General features: G+C 47.5%; 1 long non-coding RNA gene across 1 annotated transcript; it reads right to left on the bottom strand.

Annotated features, from left to right (window-relative positions):
- Window positions 1-3,060: 3,060 nt before the first annotated feature.
- LOC141083356 (uncharacterized) lies at window positions 3,061-12,441 on the bottom strand. Its single transcript, XR_012230695.1, has 3 exons — window positions 11,962-12,441; window positions 4,397-4,550; window positions 3,061-4,307 (listed from the first exon to the last, which is right to left on the bottom strand). It is a non-coding gene; the product is annotated as an uncharacterized lncRNA (long non-coding RNA).
- Window positions 12,442-14,489: the final 2,048 nt, after the last annotated feature.

The following is a 14,489-nucleotide window of genomic DNA, read 5'->3' as shown; positions in this document are numbered from 1 at the left end:
AAAATGGTTTTGTAAATTAAAGGCTATGTGCACACACTGTGTTTTTGCTGCGTTTTTGCTGCGTTTTTTAATGTGCATAAATGGTCCAAAAACGCAATGTAATACTTATGGAAGGTAATTCAATGACAATCCTGAAGTGTTGTGCACATGATCAGCAAATTTCCGTACATATTTGCAGAGTTTTATTTCCTACAGCATGTCAATTCTCTCTGCGTTTCTGCAGTGTTTTTGATTCATTGACTTCAATTGAGTCAGTCAAATCTGCAGCAAAAACGCAGGTGTAAAAAGGTTTGCGTCTTTGCTGCGTATTTACTGCTTATTTGCTGCAGATTTGGTGCCACAAACGCTGCGAATTGTAAAAGGAAATGATGTCAGAAGGAGGAAGAGCGTGTGAGCGGAGAATATGTTCCTTCCTAAGTTACTTTATTTTTTGAGACCTTACCGGTTAGACTCCCCATGAGCGAACTTAAATCCCTCCAAGCAGCTATGCTGAGGTTTATTTGGAATGACAGGTGTCATTAGATATCCAAGCATGTCCTCGTCTCCCTTAAAACACAAGAGGGTTTATCAGTCCCTGACATTATTAAGTATTACTGGGCCGCTCAGCTACGTAGAATTCCCTCGTGGGCCTCGTTATGGGCAAGTGGACTGAAATAGAAAAATTGTGGTTGGCTCCGGTACACCTGAAATCACTATTAGGCTGGAGTCACACTAACCAGCGCAAAATACGGTCCGTAGTTTACATGCGTAATACGGATGAATGACCCCTAAATAGTGCTCCGTAGGTCATCCGTAAGCCAGGTGCGGTTGCGTATTTTGCGCATGTCAGCATCCGTATGTAATCCGTATGGCATCCGTATGGCGAGATTTTCTCGTAGCCTTGCAAAATGGACATTTAACGGTTTTGAGGCCTACTAACTATTTAAAACATTAGCCTGCACTGTATTTATTGCCTCAGGAACAGGTGGCAGCCTCCATTCTGTCCATTTGTCACCTTGCCTTCACTAGGTGTGTTGCTGTGGTATGTGCAGCATGTCAGACAGTCTGACTTTCAACACAACTGAGCAGGTTCTCTTCAACTGGCTTTTGTCATGGTGCTTTGGCCAACCATACCCAGTGATAGTGGATCCGCGGAGGAGGAGACGCATGTGGGTACATCCACTTTTGAGGCAACGAATCACAAGAGGTAATTTTCACCGCCTCTATTATTCTCTGTGGGAGCATCCTGTCAAATTCTACCAATACTGTCGCATGAGCCTTGCAACATTTGCTACACTCTTGGAGACACTGCACCCTTGGATAACCTTTCAGGATACAAGGATGCGCAAAGCTATATCTGCAGAGGAGCGACTTGTACTCACAATACGGTATGTACTACACAACCACATTCTCTATGTTCATGATGTGTTGGGCAAAGGTTGAATTTTTGCCTTCATGGAGTAAGTTTTAGGCCCTCATCTTAGTCCACATATGTTTCAACTTACAGACACGAATGTTGGGTGGAATATGGACTGAATATCACTTACTCATTGTTCACAGCAAGATGTGTGTGTTCTGGCATAGTCAGGTCAATATGTATTGAAATATGGACAAGACTATATAAAGTCGTCATGCCCGAGGTCAGGATGGAAGACTGGTTGAGGATATCAAGGGACTTTGAGGAGGACTGCCAGTTTCCAAATGGTATTGGGGCCCTTGATGGCAAACATATCCGGGGGCGTAATCCGCCGAACTCTGGCTCCCAATTCTTCGATTATAAAAAATACTTTTCTGTAGTATTGTTGGCTCTGGCCGACCCTCAATACAAGTTTATAATTGTTGACATTGGGGCCTATGGAAGAACGGGAGACTCTAGAGTCTTCAATACTTCCATTATGGCTCGGCGGCTACGCACCAACCATTTTGATCTACCACCACCACGACAGCTACCAGGCTCCACTCAAGAATCTGTCCCTTATGTTCTTGTGGCAGATGATTCCTTTCAGTTAACGCGCAAAGTCATGAGGCCATATCCCCGGCGCAACCTTCACCACAGGCGCAGGATATGTAACTTGCGCCTATCACGTGCTTGGCGACTGGTGGAGTGTTCCTTTGGCATTCTTTGTGCCAAATGGCGGCTACTCCAGTCTGACATTCAGCTGAGTGAACCAAATGTTAATGAAGTAGTGAAAGCCTGTGTGGTACTCCATAACTTCACCAGGATACATGATTGTTCCTCCTCTGCTGGTGTTGTGCGTAGGCCGGACCACCTATCAACCATCAGCGTAGACCGATCTCTGGCCTCAATGTGCGTGATCATTTCACGAATTACTTTATGGCACCTCAGGGGGAACCTTCTTGGCAAGAGCATGCTGGATCTATGTTGGCAATGTTGCTTTGATGTGTGTCAATATATATATATTTCTACCCCTTGTGAATCTCTGACTGTTGCTTTGATTTGGTACACGTATTTTGATATGGGTTTGGACAATTAAGACAGAGACATAAAGTGTAGTTGGCCAATGTTTATTTTTGCCTTTTTTTGTAGTTTTTTTTAAATTTTGTAAGGCAAACATATTCTTGCCCTATGAAAAACTTGGGCAATGGCCCAAATTGGGCTTTTGGCATATTTCAACATTGTTGTTCAAACAAAATTACTAACATATCCTACAACATACATAGTGCAATAACAACATTGCAACTGTACACATTTGGAATACAAAGTAAAAAAGAGGAATTATCCATCATCAAAATGAGCTACACAAGATAATACTAACATTTATTATGAATGTTTTCAAACCATATTAATAAGCCACCAAGACAGGCAAGGGTACCTATCGCGTTTCTGACACATATTACATGTCTGTAATAAACACAATATTTCACTGCACTATACTGGGAAAGTCAAAGGATCAAAATAGAAGACTGACTTGATAATACATAGAGAGAGCATGATGGTCTTGAGGCTGTTTGCCTTGATTTTGGAATATAGATAGCTGGCCTAAATTGGACTAAGAGAATATGGACAGCACGCCTTTTCTATGCATTTTCAAGTGAGTACTCTATTTTGATCCTTTGACTTTGCCAGTATAGCCCCGTGAAATATTGTATTTTTGACAGACATGTAATATGTATCAGAAAGACATAAGGTAGCCTTGCCTGTCATGGTGTCTTAATCATATGAATTGAAAACAGTCATAAGAAATGTTATTAGTATCTGTTTTAGCTCATGTTGCTGCTGGCTAAAACCTCTTTTGGACTTTGCCTTGGGATTTTAAACACCAGTTCAAACACACTGGACATCTCCTCCCATCAAAACAATTAACAACAGTCATATACAGTATGGGTTTACTGTCACTTATAAATTGTGGAATGTTGGGGAAGGAGAAGGCGGAGGAGCAGCCTGTGCTTGCTGCTGACTACTTTGGGCAACATCGCCCTGTGTGGGTGCATACTGTTGCCCATGCTGTTGGTAGTGACCTTCCTCCTGTTATTGTTGGGGGTAGTGGCCATAGTAATACTGCTGAGGGGCATCTTGTTGGGGCGGGTAGGCCCGTGGCTCATACCCACCAATATAGCCATGTCGGCCCCAACCAGGTTGGGACCAGCCTCCAACACTGGGTGGGACTAAGTGGCCATATTGGTGGGGTTGGCTAGAGCCAGAAATCTGCTGGTGTTGGGAAGGTTGGGTAGGGGGAGGAAGGGGGTGAGGTGTAGGCCCACGTATTAGAGGATGTTCGGACCCTGCTTGAGCAAGCATCTGTGTGGATGGTCTCATGCGCATTAGATTTCTGGGGGAAAGCTGCCACCTCTCCAGATATTCGAAAAGCTCATATGGGGTATTGGGGGGGGGTGCTTGCATCAAGCAGGATCTGAAAACATCCCCTAATACGGAGCCTGACCTCACGGGTAAGGGCACGGGGATAAAGGGTCAGGCTACTCGAGTAGGCCTCCTCCCCATCATCTGTAGTTACTCTAGATAAATAATTTAGCACCCTGTGTCCACATTGGTCCTGCTCTCTTGAACAGTGACCTGGCGCCTTCTTCGTGTTCGCCAAGATGTAACAGCAGCCTGTGGGGATCCCCTGATATGGCCAGTTGGGCTGCTGCTCAAGTTGCCCGGCTCTTCCAGGATGGGTGATGGGGCAGCAGCAGACCGTCCTGGTGGTGTTGTGTGTTGGGCAGCCAATGGGTTCTCCTGTGATGATTCATCTTCTGCCATCCTTCTTGTAGGGGGAGAAGATGGGCCACCCACCTCATCCCCTACAGGATCAATTATGGGCTCTGTCTCTGAGGCCATTCCTTGATCCGTAAGGTTGGATTGAGTTCTGTTATGAAATAGAACAGAGGCAAAAATACATCAATATTTTTGGCCCTGTAAAGTATTTGTGTAATGTGGTGTGAGGTATCTACTTACGGTCTCAGATCCAGAATTGGGGCGAGGAAGGAGAGCGGGTCGTAATAGATGTATTTCCTTTTGACGTATCCCGCATCCCCACTCCTGGACCGCTGCTGACGTTCCCGGCGGTACTGGTCCCGGATGCTTCGCCAGCGTTTCATCACATCTTCCACTGCAATGTGACAGGAAATATTGTCAAATTCACATATTTGAGAGGTAACATTTTCTAACAGTAGTCTAGGCATGGGGCCTTCTGGGGTGTGCTTTCTACCCATGATGGCATATCTAATTGGGCAGATACACAGGGTCTCTTTAGCTACACTTAGTAATTGGTTTGTCTAGGAGGATGAGGAGCTTGTGGCCTAAACCCAAATTATGGCTGTGTGAATCCACGTGTCACATCCAAATCTAATGGCCTCATGAGGCAAAAAGTAAATGCACAGGAAGGGGGGTGCTGATTCTATATTCCTTTTTTGTTGTGCGCTAAGGTTACTCATGTTTTGCCTTGTACTTACGAATTTTATGCTGCTCCTCACGTGGTCGGTCACCAAAGTCATGGTACATCTGGCGACAGATGCGCCTCCATGACGCCTCCTTTCTTGCCTGGTTTGCATAATTGGCATCGCGTTGGTCCCAGATTTCGGGACGCTCCTGCACCAGGACAATGAGCATCTCCACATTTATGTAAGTGGACGCCATGCTGCTGCTGTAGTCCATGGAGGCGTACTTCCGGGATGTCTGGAGTGCTTTTTGAGCTCATTTGCATGTCTAGGCTTCCTGATGATGGATTGGCCCATTTCCTGTCACCAGCCAAAAGACCTGTGTATTGCTCGCAGGTCACAAGTCTGGTCCGTGTGTAATCCGTATTTTTTGCGCACCCATAGACTTGCATTGGCGTACTACAGCCGTAGTACGCTGACAATCGCAGCATGCCTAGAATACGGATGAGAAATATACGGCTGGTGCGAGGGACCCCATAGAGAATCATTGGTCCGTGTCTAATGGGTGCTTTTTTCGCCTCTCACTCGGCCGTATTCCTCGCCAGTGTGACCCCGGCCTTATGGTTAAATAAGTCCATTAGATCTCCGGAGGGTCTATTGGGTCCCATACACTTTACGAGGGAGATATCGATTTCTTGTATGAGGAAGTTTATTTTGGCCTCCCCTAACTCGCTAATCATAGAATCATAGAATCGTAGAGTTGGAAGGGACCTCCTGGGCCATCTGGTCCAACCCCCTGCTCAAAGCAGGATTCGCTAAATCATCCCAGTCAGATGTCTGTCCAGCCTCTGTTTGAAGACTTCCATTGAAGGAGCACTCACCACTTCTCGTTGCAGCCTGTTCCACTCATTGATCACTCTAACTGTCAAAAAGTTTTTTCTAATATCTAATCTGTGTCTCCTCCCATTCAGTTTCATCCCATTGCTTCTAGTCTTTCCTTGTGCAAATGAGAATAAAGTTGATCCTTTCATTCATATTTCAACCCTTGTTGCTGAACAGTTTGGATCATGCGATGACCCACTCATGGTCCTCTGCATGCTTATTTAGGTTTGCGGACACTATAGACGGGGATACGCTGGAGCTCTTGACATTTGATGAAATCAAGTCCAAGTATGCTATTACCAAAAAATAATTTTATCAATACCTAAAGATCAAACACTTTGCCTTTTCGCTTAATGGATCTACTGGGCTCTCTCCACCGACGGCGTTTGAGAGGATTTGTAGGAGAGTATTGTCGACCAAAGGATTGATATCGGACATATATAAAATATTGAGTTCTCCCCGGAGTGGGCAACAATTGAAACATTCTTACATATGCAAATGGGAGTCTATTCTGAGAATGGGGCTATCACCTCAAAGCTGGAATATTATTTGGGATAAAGCGGCCAAGTCCTATATCTGCACACTTAACAAGGAAAATCAATATAAAATTAGAATTTTATATTAGAACATTAGAATGTTCTGGTATCGTACTCCTGACCTCCTCCACAGATTGAACCCTTCAATTACAAATGTGTGCTGGCGGTGTGGTTCTGATGTGGGCACACAGTATTACATTTTTAGGTCTTGTCCTGGGATCACAGGTTTTTGGGAGGAAGTGAGACAGTTGATTTTCAGGGTTCTCTATGCGTAGGTGGAATTGGAGCCAATTTTATATCTGTTAAATATTAAAGGGAAGGTGCCATCCAAAAAATTTTTTTTCAGCAATTGAAAAAATGTAAAGAATTAATGTCTACATTTTCTTAAAAATATTATCATTTGTTTTTAATTTTGCAAAATATGAAAAATAATTTTAAAAAGTTTGGCATTTCCACTTGTTAACACTAGGGGGAGCAGCTACTGAAATCTGGCACAAAAACCTATGACATCTAGGAACACAGTGAGCAGTCATTGTGATGAGGCCTGCAAAGTTACTGACTGTCTTTGCATGTAAAGTCTGGATCAGAACAGGCCATCAATCAGCCGAAATGTTTCCTGGATTTCTGTGGAGCAGACAAGCAGACAGTCCATCCATGTGTATAAAACACAGCGCTCTATGTACAATCCCTGGCACCGAACAGGGCGCCCCCATAGACCAGCACACTGCTCTCCTGAAATACTGTGTGCTGCTGTCACTCTGCTCCTTCCACCATATATCAGGTCCATGTCGCCTCGCTTTCACACATCGCCAGGACAGGATCTGAGGAGAGGAATGGGGTCTTCGGTCACTGAGGATGGCAGGCAGGAAGGATTCTGGGAGCAGGGTGACAGCAGCACAGAGTATTTCAGGAGAGCAGTGTGCTGGTCTATGGGGGGTACAGAGGGAGATATATGGGGGAGGAGCAGGGTGACAGCAGCACAGAGTATTTCAGGAGAGCAGTGCGCTGGTCTATGGGGGGCACAGAGGGAGATATATGGGGGAGGAGCAGGATGACAGCAGCACAGAGTATTTCCGGAGAGCAGTGCGCTGGTCTATGGGGGGCACAGAGGGAGATAAATGGTGGAGGAGCAGGGTGACAGCAGCACAGAGTATTTCAGGAGAGCAGTGCGCTGGTCTGTGGGGGTCACAGAGGGAGATATATGGGGGAGGAGCAGGGTGACAGCACCACAGAAATCCAGGAAACATTTCTGCTGATTGATGGCCTGTTCTGATCCAGACTTTGCATGCAAAGACCCCATTCCCCTCCTCAGATCCTGTCCTGGCGGTGTGAAAGCGAGGCGACAGGCGCAGTCCGGGGTGACGCTGAGAAGCAGGCTGGGGGAAATGTAGCCATACAGTAAAAATGAGACCCCTCTCGTCAGCTGCCTCACCAGCCCTCCACTGACTTCACCTATTACCCCTGACCCGTGTGCAGGTGCTCAGCCAGAACCACCCTAGAATACTTTTAGAAGATAATACTGCCATAGTGTTCTCACATAATACCGCCATATACTTCACACATAATGCCGCCATATAGTTCATACCACCATGTAGATCACACATAAAACCAGCAGGGTGACAGCAGCACAGAGTATTTCAGGAGAGCAGTATCACACGGGATAGGATTAGATACACGGCTCAGCAGACAGTATCACACAAGAGAGGATTAGATACACAGCTCTGCAGTCTGTATCACACAGGGGAGGATTAGATACACAGCTCTGCAGTCAGTATCACGCAGGATAGGATTAGATACACGGCTCAGCAGTCAGTATCACACAGGATAGGATTAGATACACGGCTCAGCAGTCAGTATCACACAGGATAGGATTAGATACACGGCTCAGCAGTCAGTATCACACAGGATAGGATTAGACACACGGCTCAGCAGTCAGTATCACAGGATAGGATTAGACACACGGCTCAGCAGTCAGTATCACAGGATAGGATTAGATGCACAGCTCAGCAGTCAGTATCACACAGGATAGTCTTAGATACACAGCTCAGCAGTCAGTATCACACAGGATAGGATTAGGTACACGGCTCAGCAGTCAGCATCACACAGGATAGGATTAGATACATGGCTCAGCAGGCAGCATTACACAGGAGAGGATTAGATACACGGCTCAGCAGGCAGCATCACACAGGAGAGGATTAGATACACGGCTCAGCAGGCAGTATCAAACAGGATAGGATTAGATACACGGCTCAGCAGGCAGCATCACACAGGATAGGATTAGATACACGACTCAGCAGTCAGCATCACACAGGATAGTAGGTACACGGCTCAGCAGTCAGCATCACACAGGATAGGATTAGATACACGGCTCAGCAGGCAGCATCACACAGGAGAGGATTAGATACACGGCTCAGCAGGCAGCATCACACAGGAGAGGATTAGATACACGGTTCAGCAGTCAGCATCACACAGGAAAGGATTAGATACACGGCTCAGCAGACAGCATCACACAGGGGAGGATTAGATACACGGCTCAGCAGGCAGCATCACACAGGAGAGGATTAGATACACGGCTCAGCAGTCAGTATCACACAGGATAGGACTAGATACACAGCTCAGCAGTCAGTATCACACAGGATAGGATTAGACACACGGCTCAGCAGTCAGTATCACACAGGATAGGATTAGAGACACGGCTCAGCAGACAGTATCACACAGGATAGGACTAGATACACAGCTCAGCAGTCAGTATCACACAGGAGAGGATTAGATACACGGCTCAGCAGTCAGCATCACACAGGATAGGATTAGGTACACGGCTCAGCAGTCAGCATCACACAGGAGAGGATTAGATACACGGCTCAGCAGGCAGCATCACACAGGAGAGGATTAGATACACGGCTCAGCAGGCAGCATCACACAGGATAGGATTAGATACACGGCTCAGCAGTCAGCATCACACAGGAGAGGATTAGATACACGGCTCAGCAGGCAGCATCACACAGGATAGGATTAGATACACGGCTCAGCAGTCAGCATCACACAGGAGAGGATTAGATACACGGCTCAGCAGGCAGCATCACACAGGATAGGATTAGATACACGGCTCAGCAGTCAGTATCACACAGGATAGGATTAGATACACGGCTCAGCAGTCAGTATCACACAGGATAGGATTAGATACACGGCTCAGCAGTCAGTATCACACAGGATAGGATTAGATGCACAGCTCAGCAGTCAGTATCACACAGGATAGGACTAGATACACAGCTCAGCAGTCAGTATCACACAGGAGAGGATTAGATACACGGCTCAGCAGTCAGTATCACACAGGATAGGATTAGGTACACGGCTCAGCAGTCAGCATCACACAGGATAGGATTAGATACACGGCTCAGCAGGAAGCATCACACAGGAGAGGATTAGATACACGGCTCAGCAGGCAGTATCACACAAGACAGTATTACAGATATGCCCACACTGGTGAAACTTCCAGCCCCGCCCCCCCAATTATACACTAGACTATGGGCTGTATATGTCACTGTCCTCAGACAGCCATAAAAGCTCTCATAAAAAGGAAGGTGTCAGACCGGAGATCACTGGGGCTGTGTGTGAGTGGGGAGGCGGAGACAGAGCAGGAGGACAGTGGAGCTGGAGCAGGAAGCACAGTGCAGAACGTGGAGCTCAGCAGATAGCACTGGGCTACAGTAAAATGGCGCCCAGCCACACCTACAGCAGTGAATGGTGCAGCCCACAGGGGCGTGCCCAGTTCTCTGCTAATGAGGCTGCATGGTGGGGTCGGGAGCCGACGCAGTCTCCTATGTCCAGGGACGGCCATATTTGCAGACTGTATGAGTCTTCCACAGATCTGCAAATCAAGATGGCAGCGCCCAGTGGCTACATTAAAACATTATTACAAACAAACCATAAATCCTGGTTAGTACAACATTTGCTGAAACAACATGTTTTGTTACTTACTCTTTTTTTGCAAATTATATAAAATTGCGGCACCTTCCCTTTAAGGCCCCTTTACATTTAGCGATGCACCATCGATCCCGACAACGATACGACCCGGTCAGGATCGCTGGTGCATCGCTAAATGGTCGCTAGTGAGCTGCCACACAGGCAGATCTCACCAGCGATGCAGCAGCGGTCGGCGGTCGTCACCTGTCACACTCAGCAAGGGCGACATCTTCAGCCCGCGTCCATGGAGTCGCTCGTCGGCGCCAGCAGGAAGCCGACGACAAGAAATGGATGATCCCGTTCTCGCGCGATCAGCGATATCCAGCGGGGAGCCGGGTCGGAGGTAAGTGTCACATGTAGCGAGATCACTACCGATATCGCTGTTGCGTCACAAAATCGGTGACGCTTTAGCGATATCGCTATGTGTGAAGGGGGCTTTACTCCCAAGAGAATGAGGAAGAACTCGGCCAAGATGCTATTACACAATCTCACAGCAGCTAGGTGCCTGATAGCTCTCAGCTGGAGGCAAATCTCCCCTCTCTCATATAATAATAATAATAATCTTTATTTTTATATAGCGCTAACATATTCCGCAGCGCTTCACAGTTTGCACACATTTTCATCACTGTCCCCGATGGGGCTCACAATCTAAATTCCCTATCAGTATGTTTTTGGAGTGTGGGAGGAAACCGGAGTACCCGGAGGAAACCCACGCAAACACGGGGAGAACATACAAACTCCTTGCAGATGTTGCCCTTGGTAGGATTCGAACCCAGGACCCCAGTGCTGCAAGGCTGCAGCGCTAACCACTGAGCCACCGTGCTGCCCATAACAACGTCTACTGGAGAACGGAATGTATACTGCTCAAAGAAATAAAGGGAACACAAACAGCTTGTTGCAAATGGAAGTGTTCCCTTTATTTTTTTTGAACAGTACATAACGGCTCTTTTGAATGCGAGAGTGGATCATTTTGATTAGGTTTGGGCTCCATGGGATTACTTCTGGGTTCAAGGGAAAGAATAGGTCATCATCTAAGTGCTTGGTTTAAGAGGGTTTTACACATAGCGATATCGCTGTAAAGTCACCGATTTTGTGACGCAGCAGCGATATTGCTAGCGATATCGCTATGTGTGATACTTACCTCCGACCGGCTCCCCCGCTGTCTGTCGCTGATCGCGCAGCTCCATTTCTCGTCGGGCGCTTCCTGCTGGCGCGGATGAGCGACACGTGGACGCGGACGGGAGGACGTCAGTATCGCCTAGTCTGAAAGGTAAGTAACGGCTGCTGCATCGCTGTGAGATCTGCCTGAGTGGCAGCTCACTAGCGACCATTTAGCGATGCACCGGCGATCCTGACCGGGTCGTATCGTTGTTGGGATCGCTGGCGCATCGCTAAATGTAAAGGGGCCTTAAGAGGCTGTATTTAGGACTTTACTGTTTGAGGAATGTTGGGATTTGTGATGCCTAACTTTGTTCGGTAGATCTAATTCCCCTGGGTTCAGCTTATGGATTGCATCTGAACATCATATTATTTTAGGGTGATTCTCCTTACATTGCCCTATGCATTGCCCAATGTTTGTAATTTCCTTTATTTTCTGTGCCTCTGAATGTAATTGTTTGTCTGGATTTAATTTCATATGTTAAAATTTGTAAAATCTTAATAAAAATTTACAGTTAAAAAAAAGGGAACTTGTCAGCGGGATTGTGTACAGTAACCTACAGACAGTGTCAGGTCAGCGCTGTTATACTGGTTTCACTGATACCTGGTGATGAAATCCGTCTTGTGGTTGTTGTTTAATCTTTATTTTCAGTTTTGAGTTAATGATATGCTCGTGCTCCGGGGCGGCCTGTGGGGGGTCTTCATGTGGTCTCTGATTAGATAATCATAATGCAGACTGCTGACAGGTCACTGATCCCTCTGTGAACCTGCCCCCTCTTTTACATAATGAATGTACATACCGATAAAAAAGGGAGCAGTGGCGAAACCTCAGTGCTGGCCCTGCTGGACCTGAGGAGGGCAAGAAAATTAAAGTTAAAAAAAAAAAAGAACAAAAAAGACTGAAGCAGTGGGTCAGGGGTTCTCCAAAACTGTAAAAAAAAACCTTCAATATTGGCTCAAGGGGTCTCAAACCCAACATCCTCTTTGCTCAGCTTATACCTGGAGCCTCGGCCACCGGAAGCTCACAGTGTACGGAAGCTGGAAATACACATCTCCATACACTGTATTGTGGCCATTCTTGGTTACTGCAGCTCAGATCACATGCACTTCAATGCGAGAGCTGAGGTGAAGTATCCGTGATTGGCCATGTCACGGTGTACGGAGCGGTGCCGCTCCAGCTCTGTTCACTGTAAGCTTTTGGTGGTGGATGCTGCATGCTACATTTTATATGGTAGTTATATAATAAATATAGCCTGCAGGGGGCAGCAGCACACAGAGAGCCCCTGCTCTGCTAATGATGTGACTCCTGCACAGATAGTACAAGGAGGTGAATTATACTGAGGGGGTTGTTCCTGTATGTGGGGGGCACTGTGTGTGGCACTGTATGTGGGGGGCACTGTGTGGTGTCACTGTATGTGGGGGGCACTGTGTGTGTGTGTCATTATGTGGGAGGCAGTGTGTGTGTGTGTGTGTGTCACTGTATGTGAAGGTACTGTGTGTGGTGTCACTGTATGTGGGGGGCACTGTGTGGTGTCACTGTATGTGGGGGGCACTGTGTGTGTGTCACTGTATGTGGGGGCACTGTGTCACTGTATATGGAGGCTCTGTGTGGTGTCACTGTATGTGGGGGCACTGTGTGGTGTCACTGTATATGGGGGCACTGTGTAACTGTATGAGGGGGCACTGTGGGTGTGTCACTGTATGTGGGGGCACTGTGTCACTGTATATGGAGGCACTGTGTGGTGTCACTGTATGTGGGGGCACTATGTGTAACTATGAGGAGGGCACTGTGTGTGTCACTGTATGTTGGGGCACTGTGTGTCACTGTATATGGAGGCACTGTGTGGTGTCACTGTATGTGGAGGCAGTGTTGTGTCACTGTATGTGGGGGTACTGTGTGTGTCACTGTATGTAGGGGGCACTGTGTGTATGTGTCACTGTATGGGGGCACTGTGGGTGTGTCACTGTATGTGGGGAACTGTGTATGTGTCACTGTATGTGGGGGGCATTGTGTGTGTCACTGTATGTGGGGGGCACTGTGTGTGTCACTGTATGTGGAGGCACTGTGTTGTGTCACTGTATGTGGGGGTACTGTGTGTATGTGTCACTGTATGGGGGCACTGTGTATGTGTCACTGTATGTGGGGGGCATTGTGTGTGTCACTGTATGTGGGGGGCACTGTGTGTGTCACTATGTGGGAGGCAGTGTGTGTGTCACTGTATGTGGGGGTACTGTGTGTGTCACTGTATGTGGGGGGCACTGTGTGTATGTGTCACTGTATGGGGGCACTGTGGGTGTGTCACTGTATGGGGGGAACTGTGTATGTGTCACTGTATGTGTGGGGCATTGTGTGTGTCACTGTATGTGGGGGGCACTGTGTGTGTCACTGTATGTGGAGGCACTGTGTTGTGTCACTGTATGTGGGGGTACTGTGTGGTGTCACTGTATGTGGGGGGCACTGTGTGTGTGTCACTGTATGTGGGGGCACTGTGTCACTGTATATGGAGGCTCTGTGTGGTGTCACTGTATGTGGGGGCACTGTGTGGTGTCACTGTATGTGGGGGCACTGTGTAACTGTATGGGGGGCACTGTGGGTGTGTCACTGTATGTGGGGGCACTGTGTCACTGTATATGGAGGCACTGTGTGGTGTCTGTATGTGGGGGCACTGTGTGGTGTCACTGTATGTGGGGGCACTATGTGTAACTATGAGGAGGGCACTGTGTGTGTCACTGTATGTTGGGGCACTGTGTGTCACTGTATATGGAGGCACTGTGTGGTGTCACTGTATGTGGAGGCAGTGTTGTGTCACTGTATGTGGGGGTACTGTGTGTGTCACTGTATGTGGGGGGCACTGTGTGTATGTGTCACTGTATGGGGGCACTGTGTATGTGTCACTGTATGTGGGGGGCATTGTGTGTGTCACTGTATGGGGGGGGCACTGTGTGTGTCACTATGTGGGAGGCAGTGTGTGTGTCACTGTATGTGGGGGTACTGTGTGTGTCACTGTATGTGGGGGGCACTGTGTGTATGTGTCACTGTATGGGGGCACTGTGGGTGTGTCACTGTATGTGGGGAACTGTGTATGTGTCACTGTATGTGGGGGGCATTGTGTGTGTCACTGTATGTGGGGG

This window comes from Dendrobates tinctorius, unplaced genomic scaffold (assembly GCF_039654945.1).
Source record: "Dendrobates tinctorius isolate UK_male_01 unplaced genomic scaffold, ASM3965494v1 ptg000020l, whole genome shotgun sequence".
Classification (NCBI taxonomy): Eukaryota; Metazoa; Chordata; class Amphibia; order Anura; family Dendrobatidae; genus Dendrobates; species Dendrobates tinctorius.
Note: the sequence above shows the minus strand (reverse complement) of the source record. Positions and strands in the feature narration are given on the sequence as shown.